This window comes from Gymnoscopelus braueri, assembly GCF_963280865.1.
Source record: "Gymnoscopelus braueri genome assembly, chromosome: 10".
NCBI lineage: Eukaryota > Metazoa > Chordata > Actinopteri > Myctophiformes > Myctophidae > Gymnoscopelus > Gymnoscopelus braueri.
In genome coordinates, this window is record NC_137611.1 from 52,334,652 (window position 1) to 52,357,436 (window position 22,785).

Consider the following 22,785-nt stretch of genomic DNA (forward strand, 5'->3'; position numbering starts at 1 on the left):
TTTGTGCGTGCGTGCGTGTGTGACAGTGTGACAAATAAGTCCCTCTTGATTCCTTTTCATCACTCTCCTCCCGACTGATACACTCAGGTGTGTGTGTGTGTGTGTGTGTGTGTGTCATGTCTATACAATATATTCTCATCTAGCTCCACTGACCTGATTTAAATGAACTGCTAACATTAACCCAGTTTTTCTTTATTTTCTGTACTTGTTTGCTGTGTACAATCACAGATAAGGCACCCTTATCCTTGGAACATTTTGAGCAATCATGTATTTACTCTCAGCTGTTACTTGTTGCATAACAATCCTGAATTTGAAAATAATAATATTTTTAGCAATTTAATAGTTTAACTCTGTAAATCGAATGCCATAACAAAATAAAAAAATTGTTTAAAGGTAGATTTAATGAAAATAAACACGATCTCCAGGCTAAATTCAGGCTCAGTAGGAATCTCTCCCTCACTCACCCTGTATCGCAGGGTTTATTTTGTCCTGTAAATGATTGATCAGCTGTCTTTAGAAAAGGATCAAAATAATGCACATGTGGTCATTGATTACAATGGCGTGTGCCACTGCCTCACCAGGTGGTCCTGATTTGTGAACAATTCACAGGAATTAATTGACCCCAAATATGATGGTATGACAACAACAAACAAATTTTAAACAGACAAACGTGTATACAGGACATACAGTATTTAGGGAAAGTCAAGAAATGGGTAGCCTGAGGCTACGAGCTCAATCGATGGTCTTGAAAGGCGGATCCAAACAAAGCCGCCCGGATTTGTGCGTGGCTTCCTATTGCTTCACCAATCTATGTCCCCGCCTCCCCTCCCCTCCCCCCCCCGGCCTGTGCACGGAGCACGCTGACGTCACCAAATTTAGAGCGACTCCCCTCTGCACTCTAATTGGTTAGGAGATAACAAGGCTCAAGACCATCGTTCCTGCATGGCTCCCCCAGGCTTTTTTTCTTTTGTAACAAAAAAAAAAGCATGGGTTTCCGAGGCTAAGAAATGGGAGCTTCCGGCTAAGAATTAATTGAGCTAATATTTTCAAAATACATCATTTGACCCATCCAACCTTTCAAGTCTATGGAAGGGTTTTTATATACAGTACGTGTTGCATAACATCAGAGTCATTTATTTGCTCTTTTTATGACTGTCCGGGAGCGGACAAAAACATATTATTTAATTATATTATTTAGCCTACTATATTTAATAAATACCCTTTTTTGCAGCTTTCAAAAATGTTTTGACACAGAATCAAATGTTGTATGGTCATGACTCGAGTCACCAGTAGCCTGGATGGCTTGGTTCCAGGCTTAAAATAATTTAGATACATTTTTCGGTAACCTCTATGTGAAAAATGTATGGGTTTTTGATCTGTGGCACCACAAAATAGTCGCCACTGCTATGCCCTATACTTAACAAATTGCATAACAATAATGAATTTGAGGATACGGGACCTTTATCTTTGGAACATTTTCCGTGTCATTTATTTGCTCTTTGTATGACTTCAATACGCAAGAAACCACCTGATACTGTTTGCAAAAAATATATATTGTATTTCCTGAAATCACATGATGTTGGTTTTAAATTCTTTACACATGAACTTTGGACCTCAGCCGACAAAACGGTAGTAGCGGATTTTCCATAAGTGAAAAAATGCAGAAGTTATGAGCCAATGACTGTTTTTCATATAATTCAAAATGGTGGGAGATCTAAAGGTCAGAGGTCAAAAGTCAGTGGGTGAAAGTTGTTCAGCATGAGGAGACGCATATGTGTATCCAAGTTTCATGGCTGTAGGTCAAACAGGGCATGAGTTGTACCTGTTCAAAGTTGGCATTTTGCTATAGCGCCACCTTTTGACGAAAGATTGTGAGATTTATTTCTTGATAGTTTTTCATGACACACTACCATATGGCCGAGTTTCGTAAAAAGCGACAGCACGGTTCAGCCAGAACTGCGAAAAGTGGCGGAAGAAAAATAAAGCGAATATTAAGACAGGGCCAGGAGCCAGCCCCGTAATAAGCACCTCAGTATTGGCTTCATTTAGCTGGAGGAAATTGTTTGACATCCAGGCCTTAATGGCAGACTATGTACTCTAGTAAAACGTTAAAATTAAAATCAGCAGGGCTCTTTGTGTTAAAAGAATAATACAATTGGATAACATCTGCATAAAAATGGTAAGACATGCCATTAAAAGTACAAATAATGTGTCCTAGTCATCCTAGTTGGTCCAAAGATATGAGCACATACCCCCCCCCCCCCCCCCCTCTGTTGCAAGACAAACACATCAGGAAGCAGAGTCCTGGACAGGGAAGCACTACAGTGAGTCATTTGTTTTTAGCTACGCTTGAGCCCCTCCCTCTGAACAGGTGATCCCAGAGTTGTTGTATAAAACCTGTGGAAATACTCCTCCTTACTGATACCCTATCTCTGGAACCATCAACATAACACCACTCCCCTCCTGACTGACACCCTATCTCTGGAACTCAGGTATGCAGAACATTTTAAAATGCACCATCAGTGATTCTTAATAGATTTCTGTGTATGCTTGTGTGCATGCCCTAAGTGCAGGTTTCTTTTTTGGCTCATAAAAGCCAAACATTTTAAAATAGTTAAAATAGCCGATCTACAAGCTCACGTGTCGATGTAGATCGACAATTTTAACTTTTTTCAAATGTTTTTCGAAATAGTACAAAATGCCTAAAATGTGTAGGCATAAGGGGTAAGGCGGAGCGCCCTCACTGTTTTATATATTTTACATAATTTCTTCTCCCATCAAGGTGGTCATCATCTTCATCTTTACGTCGACTGGAGATTGTTGGGAAACACAGACCAGAGGATCGTGTAGAGGTGAAGACATGTGGCCTTTATTGTTTGCATTGGTTTTTTTTTTAGGATGTATTCCATTGGCTGGTTCATATAGTGACAGTGATAGTCCTTCTTCTGATTCTGACATATTACAAACTGAAGGTTATATCTATTGCTTCACTCGCCCAGATGGAGATTAAAAAATCGGCAGGACCAATAGGCCTATACAAGATAGACAGGAGAGCCGGCTCTATACGTCAAGGCTCTGTTATTAACGTCTATAGATGCGACGATCCAACAGAAGCAGAGACATGGATCCTCAATGATCCTGGTATTTATAGGGCAAGACTAACCAATGCAAATCAGCGCAATACAGAATGGTTGGACCGCCAGATGGTCAATATGGCTTATATTCAAAGTGTTATCGAACGTGTAATCCGTGAAGTCAACGGACGACGAGTGCCACGGCCTCAAACATTTATGGCAAATTCTCAAAACGACATTGTCACTTACCAGATACTGATGAGCTATAGCAGCACCGCAATATGAAACACAGCACAGAAACAGATAGAGGTAACGCGAAATATAAATAGTAGTAAAGTAGTATGGGTAAATCTGTACATTATATAAACATTATCTCAGTGGATGATAAGGAATATACAATTTATAGTGGTTAAACAGTTTTTGCTGCCCCACGCTGGCTTTATGGTGCGTTCATATTTGTATTGCTTATTAATTTTCACCCCTTCGTACTTTAATCTTTACTCTCCGGCAGATGTCGGCAGATTGGTCGTAATCCACCCCACTGTTTTGGGCAGTACTTTAAACATGAGAGACTTAATGCACTTACAAATGCATAGTGATGACAAGAAGCACGACGACTGTATCATTCAAATTGTCAATTGTTTGTAATTGGAACAAACACAGAGAAGATTAGCATGGCAGCCCCATGTGGACACATTCAGTTAATTGTGCACAGAGGTTTCTTTTTTTTTAATGTATTTTATTAGGTTCAAGCCACTACATAGTATCATGTATCGGAATCAATTCTGCTCAGATAGAACCTCATTTTTGTGACATTTAACATTCAGAACCACCCTCAACAATACTGAAACACAAACAAAAACAAAACCACTACCAAACTAAAACACAAGAGGTGTACAGAGGTTTATAACTTGGCATTTGAAATCTCTATTGCAAATACCTTACAGAGAAGTAACAAATCAACATTACACTGTGCTCTCTGTAACAAATCAACATTACACTGTGCTCTCTAAAATGCTGGAAGAAGTACTCAACTTTTTAGATTCAAATGATGAGTGTTTTTGAATCACTATTATATGTCCTAGCCTTTCTTTTCGCATAATATTCAGACCTGTTTGATTAATCTGTGTAATAAATGGGAGATGGCCCTGGACCTATACTGAATAGCATAATGTACCTGGGAATTGTCCTGTATTTGTCATCTCCCTACTGTCCAGTCTGTGATGTGCCCAATCCATCCTATCAATATTATGTGCCAATATTAAAAATCTGCATATTGTGGATAGTTTATTTAAGGTCTACCCTTAAACCTGCTCAGTGTTTTGTTGTCTGCCAAGAAATAAAGACACTTGATGTGTGACTTTGACTTTAAAATAAAAATAAAATTCATTGTACTTTTGACCTGACTTTGTCTTATTATTATGGTGTGGCCCTTTGGTGTTCGAGCCAATTTTGAAGGGCCGTGACCAAGAATTATAACAACATTAATGCATTGCTACTGATGCACAGCCATTGCTGTTTCATGTCATTGTATTTTTATACATGTGCATTACGGGCCGTATATACACACACGCAATACAAAACAATTGTCAATGACAGAATAAAACTTTCTCAACAGAGCCCACCCTCTCTATAGCCTGGTAAACCCCCCTCCCTCCGGAAATCTCATTTGCATTTGGTTTCAGGAAGGAGGGTCTGGGATTGCTCACAGAGTAAAGCTGCCCGAACCACTGCGCATACGAACCAATCAGCGGCTGCTAGGGGCGGGATCATCCAATCACCTGCCTAGTAGCTTGAAAAAATGAAACTCCGTCTGTCATCGATTCTACGCCCGGAGTCTCAGATGCAAGTACGCTGTGAAACAAAATGTGTGTCGCAAGCTTCTTCCATTTGACGGAGTGAGGTTACCCTCTCTAACCCTCTGTCCCAAATTCTATGCCAGAGTATATAATAAACTACAAATCCCTGTGCATATGTTTAAGTCTGCTAGTGCAGTCATTCCCAATGGTGGGTGGCAGACAAACATTATCAGAACAAATTACAGAGCATATACAAAGCTGAAAAGCTGATGCCACCTTTTGTTTATTTTATACAGTATTAAGTGTAACAGTAAGTGTTATTTCGGTATGTGTGCCCCCCTGACCATGTCACACAGGGGGTTCAGTGTGCCTTTGCTAATAAAACTCTCTGTGCAATGCCCTGACAGGCTGTGTAGCACAAACTCTCCACCACAGCGTTCATGTACTGCCCATTTTCCTTCACAAGCTTTGAATGTCCTACATCAAGCAGGTTTCATATCTTAAAGCTACTGTCCTGCTTCGTTTTGAATTCACTCCGTGCCTCCATTGAAAATGTGTGCCCCGCACTTTCATGGCCTTCGGTCCATTCAAAAAAATAATAATAATAATTATATATCTATAACCCTAACCTAACCCTACCCTTAACCCTAAAACCGAAATAAAGTAACAAAAAACGGGGGAAAACGTACCCAAATCCGCGAAAAGAAATTGCGCGCGCGCGTGCATGTGTCCGTTGCCTGGGGGGCTAAGCCCCCAACCTAGTAGAGACCCAGGGACGCCTCTGCAGGATTGGCATTCCTATCAACATTTAGTTGTTGATGCTCCTCCACGACACGAGGCCACCTGACCAAGAAACTTCTGCTTGTCTGTCTTATTTTTCTTTGTCCTGACCAGATTTCTTAGACTTGTTTGATAGCACTATCATCAGCGTTGGATTCATGTTGATGTGTATTTTCATAATTTAACCACTTAAACTCAATACATAGACTTTCAACATGACTTTCACTCGCTCTTTTTTTCCCTCTACACCAAACCAAAAATAGCCAACCTGCTATTTTTTGCTAAAGTTCTCCTCAGAAAAGGGATGTTGGGTTCATGTGGTTAATGTAAAAACATATATCCTATCACAAAGATTTAGCGGCCTCCCTGTAGTAACTCTGAGGACCCCCTAGGGCCTAGGGGTCCCGGACCCCCTGTTGAAGACCTCTAGGCAATTTCAATATAGGATAAATCCGACCTAGGATTTGAAGGCAGAATGAATTATTTATATATGAAACATCAAAACTTTAGGACAACCGGAAGTCAGTTAAAATGTTAAATTAAGTTAAAACAAGAAAAGTATTACATTTCAGATCACCCCAAATTCAGATATTGTGGGTCATATCTGCAAACAATCATATATTAAACTCATAAAACATAGTAACACTAAGTATTTTTATACACCTTCCATTTCTCATGGAGCCAACTTGTGAGTGATACTGTGGCTTGGCTTCCTGCTGAGAGGCAGGCTGTAAAACCTCTCTGCTTTCGGGAAGGGTTGCGTCAGTAAAAGGAACTCAGAGAATTTCCATGACTTGCGATATTTGATATGGAGACCCCCCCACCCTGACAAGCACTTGGAATTGTAGAAGTTGAAGCATTACATTTAGTTTGACTCGGTTCCACACATAAATATTGTGAAAATAGCCAATCTACAAGCTCTATTTTAGCCTCATATAATGATTGACAATTTGGCCAATATTTGACCAGTTTTTATTGTATAGTAAAAAAAGATAAGAATCATGTGCGGACCCCCCTGGGGGTCCCGACCCACAGGTTGAGAACCACTGGACTATGAGAGGGCAATATGTGTGTCTATGTGCTCCTCACCCTGGGGGAGGGGATGAGCTGAAGCCCACCTAGTGAGCCATACGTCCGTCTAAAACCGGGTTATAACCGGTCGAACAGTGAACGTTTGTTCAACGTCTAGGCATAGATCTGACCGCCATGACCATATATGGTCGTGTACATATATGGGCATGCCAATATACATGGTATGGGCATATGCTGATGATATCAGGGATCTGGCCTTGTACCCCTCAAAAAAACTGGCTTGCCCTGAGGCCACATGTGGCCTTAATGCCCCAGCTGACAGTATCACTTTCTCATCTGTCTCTTTCTTAGACACCAGTGTCTCTTTCTTGTCATGTAGACACCAGTGTCTCTTTCTTGTCATGTAGACACCAGTGTTTCTTTCTTGTCAATGTTGTCAGTGTCTTTTGTTGACATTCTGAATTCTTAACTCCCCTGAGTCCCCATCTTTAAACCAACCCAGTGACTTTGATTGGTGCAGGGCTGAGCATGGATCATATTGTAAATACCATAATTAAATCCTAAATGCTTAAATTCAAGTCACTATCTCAATGGACTAAAATCTTGCTTTATCTGCTGGTCTTCCTGCCCTGGCATTTGGCCTTTGTGCCCTAAAAAAATTGACAACACCAAAGGCCGAGTGGCCTTTGCCCCTAAAATGACAGAATTCCAGGCCTGCTTGTAACACAAATCTTCTCTTATGCGGGGTCATTTGCACACAATCATTTCAAATGGGGGCCCGTGGCCAATTTCCATGGAAATGTTTTAGGGCAACTCCCCCCCCCCCCCATCAGGAAGGTGGAGTCCTGGACAGGAAGCCCTACAGTGAGTCATGTATTTTTAGCAGCCCTTGAGCAAGCACGCAGATGAGCTCACACACTTATCCGTGATTCACACACTCTGATGAGAGAGAGGCCTGCACCACTTTCCATTCAACTTCTTACACTCCAAGAAGGGTAAAATGACTTGACTTTTTTAATCTAGATATGAATTCACCAGGATCATGGCAGGAAAATATTGAAAATGTTTGACAAGTTGTGTGGTGTTACATTGTATAACTATGACAGTACTACTTAACTACGGAGATAACAGCCATATCCTTTTAAAATCCATACTGTAGTTCATACTTGCAGACCAGATAAAAAGGTTTAAATAGTATTGCTTTCCATGACACTTTAAATGGAAGTACAAAGAGTACATAGAGAGAGATAAAGTTAGTGACAACGCCCCTCAGATGAAATCTGACTCCCGATGAGAGTGAACATAATGTTTTCTTTCGGCTTCTGCTCTTAACCACTTAAACCAGTGGTTCTCAACCTGATGGATGACAGTGCAGTGACAATTTAAGAACGTTTAAGACCGTTTTAATACCTAAAAAAAGACAAGAAAAAAGACCAGTGCTGCATCAAAAGTAATCAACAAACTATACTATAAACACTGGTCAAACATTGGCCAAATTGTCAAATTATACAAGAAAGAGGCATTTGTGAAAATTGCTCCCAGAGCTTGTAGATCTGATTGGTATCTGTGGAACCATGTCAAACTAAATGTTAATGTCTCAACTTTCAATTCATAGATAGATAGATGGATAGTTTTTAAGTTGCTTGATTCAGAATTTAGATATTCGATATTCATTTTATCAGACACGCCCCCTTCCTATACAAACCCATTGTAACTTCAAACTCCATTTTAACCATGTTAGACTCATCGGAAACACCCGTCCTTGGTTCTGGTGACTGATATTGTCCTTCTAATACGTGACAAAAACTGTCTGGGGGGCTCACAAAAGCCTGAGTAGACGATAAAATGACCCACATTTCTTTTGAGAGTGAAATATCCCTTTAGAGTTACAGGTAAAGAGTAAGAAAAATAAAAAAGTAATGTTGTGCAATACGAGGCAAACAACAAAAATAATACAGAGAGAAAAGGTAAACAGAGGTAAAACATTTATATACATTTTTTTAAGCCCGGAACCAAGCCATCCGCTCCTGGTGAATCATTACCATAAAACATTTGATTCAGTGTAAAACCTTTTATATTATATACTATATATTTACCCTTTTGTTGCGGTTTTCAAATATTTTACCATCACAGTGATGCTTAATAGATCTCCCAGAATTTAGAATCTCAAAGATTTATTTTAAATTCTCAAAACGACATAGTATCGTATGTCTGACATACCAGACATACTGAGTTATAGCAGCACTGCAATATGAAACACAGCACAGAAACAGATAGAGGTAACAAGGTAAATAGTAGTAAAGTAGTATGGGTAAATATGTACATTATATAAACATTATCTCAGTGGATGATAAGGAATATACAATGTATAGTGGTTAAACAATTACTGTTGACTGGTTTGCATCACACGTTAATCAAAGTTTCAAATATATATATAAATACAGTTTTTGCTGCCCCACGCTGGCTTTATGGGGCCTTGGTATGTGTTCATATTTGCAGTGGTGGAAAGTAACTAAGTACATTTACTTAAGTACTGTACTTTTGAGGTATTTGTACTTTACTTGAGCATTTCCAATTTCCAATACTTTTACTTCTACTCCACTACATCTCAGAGGCAAATATTGTACTTTTACTCCACTACAATTATTTGAAAACTTAAGTTACTACAGTAGTTACTTTGCAGATATAAATTATTACATTATAAACATACATTAACCACTTTAGCCCTATTTTATACCTAGGCTATTTGAAAACAGCCGATCTACAAGCTCACAACACGTCGCATTGCGACGCGTTGTGAGCTTGTAGATCAAACATTTTAGTACTTTTACTTTTGCACTTTTGCTTCTACATTGCAGTATTGATACTTTTACTTAAGTAAAACACTACTTTTTCCACCACTGTAAATTTCCACCCCACTGTTTTGGGCAGTAATTTAAACATGAGAGACTAGAGTGATGAGCACGACGACTGTATCGTTCAAATTGTCCAATTTTTGTAATTGGAACAAACACCATGGGGCCCTATTTTCGCCGGTGCCTTACCCATTATCCCTACACTTCGTTGCCATTTTTTTTTTAATTTTTAAAAACATTTTCAAATAGTTCAAATCATCAATCATCTACTTGCTCACAACGTGTCGATATGTTTGTGTGTGTGTGTGTGTGTGCGTGTGCGTGTGCGTGTGCGTGTGCGTGTGCGTGTGCGTGTGCGTGTGCGTGTGTGCGTGTGTGTGTGTGTGTGTGTGTGTGTGCGCGTATGTGCTTATGTATGTGCAGGGTTCATAAAAGGCAAACATTTTAAAATAGTTAAAATAACAGATCTACAAGCTCACAATGTGGCTATTTTAACTATTTTAAACAGTTTTTCGAAATAGCAAAAAACTAAAATGTTTAGGCATATGCGATAAGGCGGCGCGCAAGATAGGGCCCTCACTGTTTCATATATTTAACTTTTTTTTTTCTCCCATCAAGGTGGCATCATCTTCGTCTTTACTCTAACTGGAGATTGTTGGGAAACACAGACCAGAGGATCTTGTAGAGGTGAAGACATGGGGATTATATCTTCAGTACTTCCTAGGTCTAAAGGTTATATCTATTGCTTCGTTCGCCCAGATGGGAAATGTAAAATCGGCAGGACCAGTAGGACGGCACTAGATAGACTTAATGAGCACAGGAGAAACGGCTTAATAAGTCAAGACTATGTTATTAGCGTCTTTGAATGCGGCGATCCAATAGCAGCAGAGGCAGAGATCTTCAGAATTCCTAGTATTTCTTCTGAAAGAATTAGACAAGAGCGCGATACAGAATGGTTGGACAACTCACGGCTCGATTTGACTGATGTTGAATTTGCTATCCAACCAGCTATTGCATCAGTCGACCAACAACCAGTGCCACAGCCGCCTCAAAGATTTACTTTCAATGAGATTTACACAACAACCAGCAGAGCAAGAAGAATTCAGCCTGTCGACCTTGTGTGTCCTATTTGTGGTTCCATACACATATATTAGATTAGCATGGCAGCCCCATGTGGCCTCTGTTAAGGACACATTCAGTTAATTGTGTTTCTTTTTTTTAATGCATTAGGTATTAGGTTCAAGCCACTGTTCATAGTATCATGTATCAGAATCAATTCTGCTCAGATAGAACCTCATTTGAAACACAACACTGAAACACAAACACAAACAAAACCACTACAAAAACAAACACAAGAGGTACAGAGGTTTCTAACTTGGCATTTTAAATCTCTATTGCAAATACCTTACAGAGAAGTAACAAATCAACATTACGGTGTGCTCTATAAATCACTATTATATGTCCTAGCCTTTCTTTCATTATAATTCTGTTCAGACCCTGTTTGGAATTGTGCTATGTTTACATTGTTCTAATGTGATTGGCATAATATTCAGACCTGTTTGATTCATCTGTGTAATAAATGGGAGATGGCCCTGGACCTATACTGAATAGCCTCCCTGGGAATTGTCCTGGATTTATCATCTCCCTACTGTTCAGCAGTGGTGTAAAGTAACTAAGTAAATGTACTCAAGTACTATACTTAAATTACAATTGTGAGGTACTTTTACTTTACTAAAGTATTTAAAATTTTCAATACTTTTACTTCTACTCCACTACATCTAAGAGGCAATATTGTACTTTAACTCCACTATAATTATCTGAAAACTTTAGTTACTACAGTAGTTACTTTGTAGATTTTGATTATTATTACAAAACACACTAACCACTTCAGCCCTATATACATTTCGGCCATTTGAAAATAGCCGATCTACAAGCTCACAATGTGTCACGATGCAACGCATTGTGAGCTTGTAGATCTGCTATTTTCAAAAGATTTTTATACATTTGAAAACTTGTGAAATGGGACATTCTGCATAATGAGTACTATACTTTTGTAATTTAAGTATATTTTGATACCAATACTTTTGTACTTTTACCCAAGTACATTTCCGGTCTTTTACTTGTAACAGAGCATTTCTACATTGCAGTATTGATACTTTTACTTAAGTAAGAAATGTGAGTACTTTTTCCACTATTATGTGCCAATATGCTGCTAATGTTGTAGTTGAAAATCTGCACATTGTGGTCAGTTTCTAACCTGTCTAAAACAGCAGGAATCAACATGCAATATAACTCTTTGAGACTGTTATGTGCTTGTACAGTACATGCACATCTCAGCCTAGAGCTTAGGATTATTATTTGTTCATTAATGTTTATTTGTTCTCTTTAGTGTCTACACTGCCTTGCTGCTGCTGGACTATGGCTAGAAACTCACCTGTCACTCACCTGAGATTGCTGGTTGCCCCTCCCTGTCCCAGCTGTGTCTCGTTCATGATTAGGGCCCAGGCTATTAGTGATGAACCGGTCAGGTCTTTTTATAACCCGCCCCGCCCGCCCCGCACGGTAGCCCAAGCCCGTGTCGCAAAAATGAATATAATTCCACGACCCGGCCCGTCCCGCAACCCGCCAAAAAAATAAAAAAATAGAGAAAGTGCTCCTCGGAGCACAGGTCTCCGCCAGGTCAGGTAGGTTATTGTGGCCTCCTGGTGGCGCTGTAATAGGCCAATGTGAAAAGGGTGCAATTTCTTCTTAGGCCTTGAACGGCAATCGGACACTGCATTCATGATTTGAGGCATTTTGTTCAAAACAAGCCACTACTGCAAACTTACAAACTGCCAATCAGGATGGAATATGAAAAATCAAACAGAAATTTGGATAAAATCGGAAGGAGTAATGTAATTTTTTTTTTTACATAAGTTGGCCTCCTGGTGGCGCTATAAAAGGCAGATGTGAAAAATGCAGGGCAAAGGTTTGTCCTTGACCTCTAGGGACTGTGCATACAAAGTTTTACACAGATCGGTGCAGTTATAGGTAAAAACACGAATCGGCCTGTTATAGCGCCACCATGAGGCTGATTTGAAAAATCTCAAGTGGCATTTCTTCCTCGGCATAGTGGGAATGTCAGTGCAAAATGTCACGGAAATGGCAAATGGCAAACAGAGCACTCCTGCATACTTTGGAAGCCACTTTTAGCCAATCAGGATCGAAAATGAAAATTCTGAAAGACCATTTTTGTTTAATGACTATAGAGATACTGTCTACCGATTTGCGTGACGTTTGGACAAAATCTGTAGGAGTACTGTCAAAAAATTAAAAAAAAAAAAAAAAAAGTGGCCTCCTGGTGGCGCTATAACAGGCCCATGTGGAAAATTTGGGGCAGAGGTTCTGCTCTGGCATCCAGGGAGTGTGTGTGCACAGTTTCGCTGCAATCAAGCCAGCGGTGCCGGAGATTAGCTGTCCACAGACGGAGGGGGCGACGGACGGACGGATGAACGGACAGGGTGCAAAACATACTCTCGCCATGCCTTTTGGCCTGGCGTAGACAATAAAGTAAAAAGGAGAGCCGGCTTTTCATCACACAATCAAGTCCATTCAATTGCTTTCCAGAGAGAGAGAGAGAGAGACGTTTCGTGTGTTGCGTCGGAATCTATAACCCGTACGCCCGCCCCAGCAGAGCACACAAGTTACCTGAACCCTTAGTCAATTTGACTTTCTTTATTTCAGTTCTGATGGGCTGGTCGTAAGTATGGTTTGGCGTATTTCCTTTATTGGTTAGTTTAGTTTAGTGTTTTGGTAGTTTATGGGGAGTCTGGTGAGACGACGGGCACATTGCTTGGCTCACCAGACTCCCCACTTTTGATTCTGACCAGCCCATCTGTTTTCTTTTGTGGTTTAGGATATTTAGTTACGTCTTAGTTTGGTCTTATTCTTGTCAGCTGCTCAGTGTTTTGTTGTCTGCCAAGAAATAAAGACACTTGATGTGTGATTTTGACTTAAATAAAAATTCATTGCGCTTTTGACCTGATTTTTTCTTATTATTATGGTGTGGCCCTTTGGTGTTCGGGACAATTTTGAAGGGCCGTAACCGAGACCAAGAATTAGAACACATTTCATATCATCGTATTTGTATACATGTGCATTATATTAAAGGGATATTTCACTTTCAAAAAAACTTTGGGTCATTTTATTGTCAGGCTTTTGTGAGCCCCCCAGACCGTTTTTAAGTTGCTTGATTCAGTATTTAGATATTTGATATTCATTTTGTCAGACACGCCCCCTTCCTATACAAACCCATTATAACTTCAAACTCTATTTTTAACATGTTAGATTCATCAAAAACACCCGTCCTTGGTTCTGGTGACTAACACTGCCCTCCTAATACGCGAGGGGGGCGTGTTTTTCCGATTAATTTTTTCATTTATTTTATTTTATTTTTTTATTGTATTGAATTTTTTTCATTTTCCAAAAAAAATATTGATATATCTGTAAGTGTTCAGGGCTTGAGGGTTTAGGGGGGGGGTGGGGCATTAGAACTGGGCCATAGAATCCAGGGTCAGCTGAAGTGAACATGAAAGACAATGTTGTCATTATTAAGGATTGTTCAACGATGACAGACGAAAAGTGTTGAATTAGTGGTCTTTATTTTTATGCAAACCGTCCATGGACAGTGCAATATCAGCTGAAGTCACCCCTCCTTCCTTGCTTTTATGACCTATTCAGTTGAAACTATTCTTAGAAATACATCATTCACCATTCCCTGTCAGGCAGTCAGTCAAACACGAGCCTCTTCCATCCTCCACATTCCAGACCTTTATTGACCCTTTCACTCACTGGTCAATATTATGCTGCAAGATTGTGTCATCATGTTGCAATGATCTTAATATAGCTCAAAGTCAGCAGGTCAAGCAGTTCTAGTCTTCTAGTCTAGTCTGTATGACTGTATGTATTTACACCATGTACACCTTGTAGCCTATCTTGCATAACATAATACATTCTATAACAAAAGACAATGTTGTCATGATCTGTGTTCGCCTGTGTCCTGTTAGTCCCTGGTTCTATCTATACTCCAGTGTTTCTCTTCTTTTGTCAGTGGTATAACTCTCTGTAATCTTGATAAAAATATTAAAGTTTGCAATAATCTGAAAACTCACCTCTTCAGACTCCACCTTAGCCCGTAGCACTTGCCGTAGCCTTGACGACCTTGCAAGCTTATGGCTCAAATGTAATTTAGATAGCATGTTATGTGTACAGATGCCTATATGGAATCCTATAGTGTGTATAGTTTCAATGTACAGATTATTGTATTGTATACTATTTATTTTTTATAAATGTTTATCCCACGATTTTGTAACCCCATTTTTTACACCCAGTGCCAATTGTCTATGTAATCCTGGGCACTACCTTTCCCTCTGCCAACCTAGGGAGGCCAGGGCCGAGCTCATGCCTCCTTCAATGCATGAGAGCCAACTGACCTTCTTGTCACCTGACAGGGGAGAGTTTCCCTGGTTGGACGTAGCGCGTGGAAGGAACACGTTATTCCAACCAGTTCCTTTCCCCTCCATCAGGCGCCACGGCTGGCCAGGGGGAGACAGTATAGTGACCAGGATTACTGCATGTTATTGTGAGGGTACCTACCCGCAAGGGAACACAGGGAGAACATGCAAACTCCACACAGAAAGGCCCTTTCGCCAACCCCACCTAGGGTATGGGCACTGATGACGCGGAGGAGAGAACACACCCCCAGCGCCCACAGCATCCCCTGCGGGAATCGAACCCAGGACCTTCTAGCTGTGAGGTGACAGCGCTACCAACTTCGACACCGTGCCCCCTATTTTGCTATTTCTATGCATTTTGTCACCTTGCTAAACTAATGGCCTATGTCATTTTTTAAAGTTTTTCAGGAAAAATAAAAAAAACTGATCCAAAACAAAACTATATATTTCTTAATCATTTCACCCAAAATGTTTATAAAAAATGATGACTATTAAAATAAAAATAACACTGTCTGTCAGTTATGTAACATAAGAGATTTAAATAGGTTTAAATATGATTAAATCTGACTTAGGCCAAAAAAAAAATATTTTATGTCCTAAATCAGTAAATAATGTGGCCTAAGTCACAAAACCATGTGATTTAGGCCCAAATAAATGCCTATTTCGGCCTAAGTCACACTAGGGAGTTAGGCCATTATACTAAAAGGGGAGGGAACAGCATGATCCTTTTCAATTAGGAGATGGGCGATTTTACCAGAGGTGGCCAGTGTCATGAGGAGCTGACTTAGGCAAAAATAGAATTTTCCTCAAAAAATGACTTAGGCCATTAGTTTAGCAAGGTGACGATTTGATGTATTACTTTGTGTTGTCCTTGCTTACTGTAAATCGCTCTGGATTAAGCCTAAATTGTAATTGTAATTAAGCCTAAATTGTTATTTAGTAATATTAAACAGTTCAAGCGCTGCTATAAGCAGTCACTCATTCAAAATTATGGACAGTGTATACAGTTGATTTTATATTGACTATGATACTTTACTTATGATGTCTTTATTACTTTTATTATGATTGATTTACATTTACTGTATGTTATACACATTAGGGTATTATATTATATTATAGTATATATATTGTATACTGTTTTACAATATATTGTTATATGACAAGGTAAGAAGGGGTCAGGACAAAATAAGCTTTTGCTTCTCTCTGACCCTTCTTGAACAAAAATGGTTGTGCTTTGTTATTGTGTTGATGCTGGAATGTCAGCTCTGGTCCACATAATTTGTTTCATATCGCCGGTAGCACAGTCTCTCGACTGTAGTAAAAATAAAGAGTGCACTATTGCTACTTACCAAAACAAAGACGGTTTTAATGTGTTATAAGCCTACTCTCCTTGGTGGAAAGACTCTCAGTCCCCCACCTTCAGTGTAAAATACACGTTTTGACCAGAAAAGAAAATATTCCACAGGAAGGATCTTTTTTTTGTTAATCCACTGCGCCCCCTACAGATCTTGTAGATAGAAAAAATCTATTTATTTTAGCTCAATACAGTATGTGTGCATACTCCACAAATTCACTGTGGAAACAGACATCTTTCCTTCATTGAGTATTAGTCCAGCAGCTTAGCTCCCAAATATAAAGGAATCGTTCAGTTTGCGATAAAAGCATGACATTTGGTACACTTATAGCCAAAGGCATTCCCAGAAGATTTGGATATGGAGGCATCATGAATTTTCAACATGGCGCCCATGGAAGTCATTTTTCAAAATGGCCACCAGCAACAACTGTTTTCTAATGAGTGATGGATATAATATGATATTGCAGACAAAATTTGTTGAATTTATTTACCTTATGTACTTGGTAATGTGTTTTTTGGATAATTGAACATTTTCATTAAATTCAAAATGGCCGCCAGACTGGTTAGATATGGATGATCTCTGTGTCAAATTATACATTATCTTGATGCAGAATTTGAATTAGGAACTTTAGACTTTCTAAGAAGCTTCCTTCTAACCTAGGGTCTATCACAGGGAACTGAGGGAAGACTATTCACACTCGCCTTCACAGAAACAGAGGGCTGTGCTTTTTTTGTAACTGAGCTTTTTTGCATTTGCACTGCCCAACACAACCCTTCTTACATTTGCAAGAGACAAGTTCATAACTGGACTAGCCTGCATCTAGTAGGCATGTCCAGAAGGGTTCATAGTCTCCCTCAGATGTCTTTGACCAGCCCCATTTGCACAGTGAAGGTAGTTCTGGTTTTGACACCAGCACTTGACCCCACACGTGGCCACCTTGGTATACATCTCTCTTGACATGCTCTTCTAGGGCAGCCTTGGTCGGAGGGATTGATTGTACATTGTGCCTCTTTGCAAATGTGTGAGACCTTGATATAGCTAGCAACAAGGGGGACCTCAGTGTTGTATGCTGGCAAGCGGTCAATGGTCTTGGAACATCCTCCCTCAGGCCCACTGAGTACAAGAAGGCTTCGGTCAGTCCCTTCACCAACAAAAGACGGGATGTTGGATCATAGAGATTGACACGCCATGGAAAGAATCCCTAGCTGTTATTGAACTGGGATTATGATCAATATTGTCAACAGCAGCAGTGGTAAACACTGACTGCACAACTGTGGAGGGCATACCACTTGTTCTCTATGAAACTGCTGGCAGACGTGGTTCCTCATCTGAATTGAGAGCTGAAAAACACGATCATAGGATACGCTCAAGCCCAGATGTGCCCTTTTACGTGTGTGGGCATGCAACATCAGTCCCTTGTGTAGTCAGTGGGACTTGGAACCGGTGCGTTTTAGTGGCACCGCCCCTTTAAGAGCAGTATATGAGTAGGGCGGGCCATACTTAGGTGCCAAAATGAATTTTAAGGAAATCCAGAAAAGAGGGGTGTCTATTTTATGTGTTTTTTGATGGAGAGTTCAAATATGATATTATTTTTTGGATAGGACAACTCTTACCTACATCAATTTGCATTTTTAAATCGCTAATTGTACCCGTTCTAACTCATTCATAAGATATTAAAATCCAAAGGAAATCCTAACATGTGGGGTGTCTAAATTATGTGTTTTTTATGGGGAATTCAAATCTGACATTCTTTTGTGTGTAGAATAACTCTAACCTACATCATTCTTTACTTCAAAATGGCGAATTTTGCCCTTTTTAACCTCTTTTTAGGATATTAAAATACATAAGGGAAATCATTTATATTGACAAAGCCAAATCAAATTTACATATTTATTCACAATGGAAGTGCATGTATATCACTGGATACAATTATGAAGATCAATTATCACTTCCTGAACTTTGCTAGGTTGTACAAGTCCTGCTTTGACTCAGCCTTAGACATCAGTCTCCTGCTGGTCTCCTGAGTCCTGGTCTCCTGAGTCCTGATCCCTCCATCCCTCTTTTTCTGAGAGAAGTACGTAGAAGAAGCTTCAGTCACCATTTTGACAACCCTCTCAATGCTCTGAGTGTGGCAGGGCCAGTTGGGCACCTCCATGGGGGTGACAATGAAGTTCTTCATCTCCGATGTGTTTAGTATGCACGTGAGAGGTAGCTCTGACACACCTTCTGACCAGCTAATCAATCCACCAATGCTGGAAGCATCATAATTGATCTCAGTTGTCCCTCTGGTTCTTACAGAGGAGTCCCCCAGCTGAGTGTCTGGGTCTCCTTCTCCCCTGATGGCCAGGATTCTCTCCACCCCCTTAGCGCACAGCAGTGTTTGGAGGGTGGCTTCATTGTGGGCATACCAAGCAGACAGTTGGCATCACAATGTCCAGTACCTACTTCCTCTGGGACTTCAGGCAGTCCAGCTGAAACAGGATGTGCCTAGGCCCTTCAATCCAGGACTAATTGACCTTCACATTGAACCAACATGGATAATACACTCCAATGATGTCTCCCACAATGAACTACAGATTTTTCTGATTCTTTCCTCTCAGTCCATGCTTTGACACCCAGAGCCTGAGAAGTCTGTTTGCTGTGGTGAGCCAGTGGCTGTGGTTTACCCGCCCAATATCCAACAGAGCCAGCCTTGCAGGAACCACTCTGTCTCTGACTGCACAAACAATTTGATAGCCATAGTGTTGATCAGTTGAGAGATCTTGAATGACCTTGTCAGGCAGCTTGATCAGTGAAGGGCCATCAGAGATCCTGGTGAATTTTGGATTGATATCCAACTCTGTAGCTGAATCAAGGAGCTTTAGTATTGGTCCAGATAATTTGTTGTCTGACAGAGTAGGACCTTCAAGTTCAACAATGAGCCGGCGGAGGGGCAGTTCACCAGTGTGTAGGTTCACACCAACCAGACCAGGTTTCTGCCCATGTGCAGCTCCAGCTTCCTCATTACTCCAGCTTTCACACCACTGTTGACATTTGTTGAGTCTCCTCCAATGGCCCACAAGGTATTATGAAAACCTTTCTCTCTCTCCTTTCTCTCTATTATGAAAACCTTTCTGCCTCTCCAATGAATCATCACCTTACCGTGGTGGAGAGGTTTGTGTGCCCCAATGAACCTGGGAGCTGTGTTGTCGGGAGCCTAGTGCTCCTGGTAGGGTCTCCCATGGCAAAGTGGTCTCGGGGGAGGGGCCAGACTAAGAATGGTTCACCAAACACTTCATGGACAATTCAAGACGAAGTGATGCGACCCGGCCCGGAGGAAGCCCGGGGCCCTCCTCTGGAGCCAGGCCCGGAGGAAGGGCTCGTCAGCGAGCGCCTGGTGGCCGGGCTAACCACGGAGCCCGGCCGGGCACAGCCCGAAGAAGGAACGTGGGCAGATCTTCGCCGCCACGTGGGCCCACCACCCGCGATCGGAACCAGTGGGGTCGGGTGCACTGTCAGATGGGTGGCAGTGACAGCAGAGGTTCCAGACGGACCAATCAGGGGCAGCAGAGGCTGACTTTTGGGACGTGGAACGTAACTACGCTGGTGGGGAAGGAGCCTGAGCTGGTGCGGGAGGCAGAGCGCTACCGGTTAGACCTGGTGGGGCTTGCCTCCACACATAGCAAGGACTCTGGAACCAAACTCCTGGACAAGGGGTGGACCTTGTTTTATTCTGGAGTTGCTCAGGGTGTGAGGTCTCAGGCGGGTGTGGGGATACTCACAAGCCCCCGGTTGAGTGCCATCACGTTGGGGTTCACCCCGGTGGACAAGAGAGTCGCCTCCCTCCGCCTAAGGGTTGATGGGGGGAAAACTCTGACTGTTGTCTGTGCGTACGCGCCAAACAAGAGTTCAGAGTATTCGGCCTTTTTGGATACCCTGCATGGGGTCCTGCATGGGGCTCCGGTGGGGGATTCCATAGTCTTGCTGGGGGACTTCAACGCACACGTGGGCAATGACGGGGATACTTGGACTGGCGTGATTGGGAGGAACGGTCTCCCTGATCTGAACCTGAGTGGTGGCTTGTTATTGGATTTCTGTGCTAGTCATGGACTGACAATAACAAACACCATGTTCAAACATAAGGATGCTCATAAGTGTACTTGGTACCAGAGTACCCTAGGCCAAAGATCAATGATCGATTTTGTAATCGTATCAGCTGATCTGAGGCCGCATGTTCTGGACACTCGGGTGAAGAGAGGGGCGGAACTGTCAACTGATCACCATCTGGTGGTGAGTTGGTTCAGATGGCGGGGGAAGCCTCTGGACAGACCTGGCAAACCCAAGCGTGTAGTGCGGGTGAACTGGGAACGTTTGGAGGAGACCTCTGTTCGGAAGGAATTTAACTCCCACCTCCGGCGGGATTTCTCTGGCATCCCTGTGGAGGTTGGGGGCATTGAACAGGAATGGGCAATGTTCAAAGCCTCTATTGCTAAAGCTGCGGCTGTGAGCTGTGGTCAGAAGGTCTTAGGTGCCTCAAGGGGCGGTAACCCTCGAACACCCTGGTGGACAGCGGTGGTCAGGGAAGCCGTCCGACTGAAGAAGGAGGCCTATCGGGGTATGATATCCCAGGGGACTCCAGAGGCAGTTGCAAGGTACCGACAGGCCCGAAGGGCGGCAGCCACAGCTGTGACGGAGGCTAAGCAGCGGGTGTGGGAGGAGTTCGGGGAATCCATGGAGAAGGACTTTCGGGCGGCACCAAAGTTGTTCTGGACGACCATACGGCACCTCAGGAGGGGAAAGCGGGGAACCATCCAAGCTGTATACAGCAAGGATGGGGCTCTGCTGACTTCAAGTGAGGAAGTCGTAGGGAGGTGGAAGGAACACTTTGAGGAACTCCTAAACCCAATGACATCAGACCCACCCTCCCTGACAGGAGCAGAGCCTGAGGATGATGGGGGATCGGCGTCAATCTCCCGGAAGGAAGTCACTGAGGTAGTTAAACAACTCCACAGTGGCAAAGCTCCGGGGGTTGATGAGATTCGTCCAGAAATGCTGAAGGCTCTGGGTGTTGAGGGGCTGTCTTGGTTGATACGTCTTTGCAACATCGCGTGGAAGTCTGGGACAGTACCGAGGGAGTGGCAGACTGGGGTGGTGGTCCCACTTTTCAAAAAGGGGGACCAGAGGTTGTGTGCCAATTACAGAGGTATCACATTACTCAGCCTCCCTGGGAAAGTTTATGCCAAGGTACTGGAAAGGAGGGTCCGGCCGATAGTCGAACCTCAGATTCAAGAGGAGCAATGTGGTTTCCGTCCTGGTCGTGGAACAACTGACCAACTCTTTACTCTGGCAGGGATCCTGGAGAGGGCCTGGGAGTATGCATATCCGGTCTACATGTGTTTTGTGGATTTGGAGAAGGCATATGACCGGGTCCCCCGGGAGTTTCTGTGGGAGGTGCTGCGGGAATATGGGGTGAGGGGGACCTTGTTGAGGGCCATCCAATCTCTGTACGCCCAAAGCGAGAGCTGTGTCCGTGTGCTCGGCAGTAAGTCGGATTATTTTCCAGTGGGGGTTGGTCTCAGACAGGGCTGCGCCTTGTCACCTATCCTGTTTGTGATTTTCATGGACAGGATCTCGAGGCGAAGTCGTGGCGGAGAGGGTATACGGTTCGGTGAGCTAAGGGTTGCGTCACTGCTTTTTGCGGATGATGTGGTCCTGATGGCACCATCGGTCCGGGACCTTCAGCTCTCACTGGATCGGTTCGCAGTCGAGTGTGCGTCGGCTGGGATGAAAATCAGCATCTCCAAATCTGAGGCCATGGTTCTCAGCAGGAAACCGGTGGATTGTGCAGTCCGGGTAGGGAATGAGGCTTTGCCCCAGGTGAAGGAGTTTAAGTATCTCGGGGTCTTGTTCACGAGTGAGGGGAGGACGGAGCAGGAGATCAGCCGGAGAATCGGAGCAGCAGGAGCGGTATTGCAGTCGCTGTACCGCACTGTGGTGACGAAAAGAGAGCTGAGCCAGAAGGCAAAGCTCTCGGTCTTCCGAGCAATCTTCGTTCCTACTCTCACCTATGGTCATGAAGTGTGGGTCATGACCGAAAGAATAAGGTCGCGGGTACAAGCGGCCGAAATGAGTTTTCTCAGACGGGTGGCTGGCATCTCCCTTAGAGATAGGGTGAGAAGTTCGGTCACCCGGGAGAGACTCGGAGTAGAGTCGCTGCTCCTTCGCTTGGAAAGGAGCCAGCTTAGGTGGTTCGGGCATCTAGTACGGATGCCTCCCGAGCGTCTCCCTAGGGAGGTCCTCGCTGCACGTCCCACTGGGAGGAGACCCCGGGGCAGACCAAGGACCAGATGGGCGGATTACATCTCCACACTGGCCTGGGAACGCCTCGGGATCCCCCAGGAGGAAGTTGCTAATGTTGC

At 42.6% G+C, this 22,785-nt stretch overlaps 1 long non-coding RNA gene across 1 annotated transcript; it reads left to right on the plus strand.

The window, feature by feature from the left end:
• The first annotated feature begins 7,567 nt into the window (after positions 1-7,567).
• On the plus strand, positions 7,568-13,564 carry LOC308093217. The gene is made up of 3 exons (XR_013933864.1): positions 7,568-7,680; positions 10,159-10,227; positions 11,930-13,564. It is a non-coding gene; the product is annotated as an uncharacterized lncRNA (long non-coding RNA).
• Positions 13,565-22,785: the final 9,221 nt, after the last annotated feature.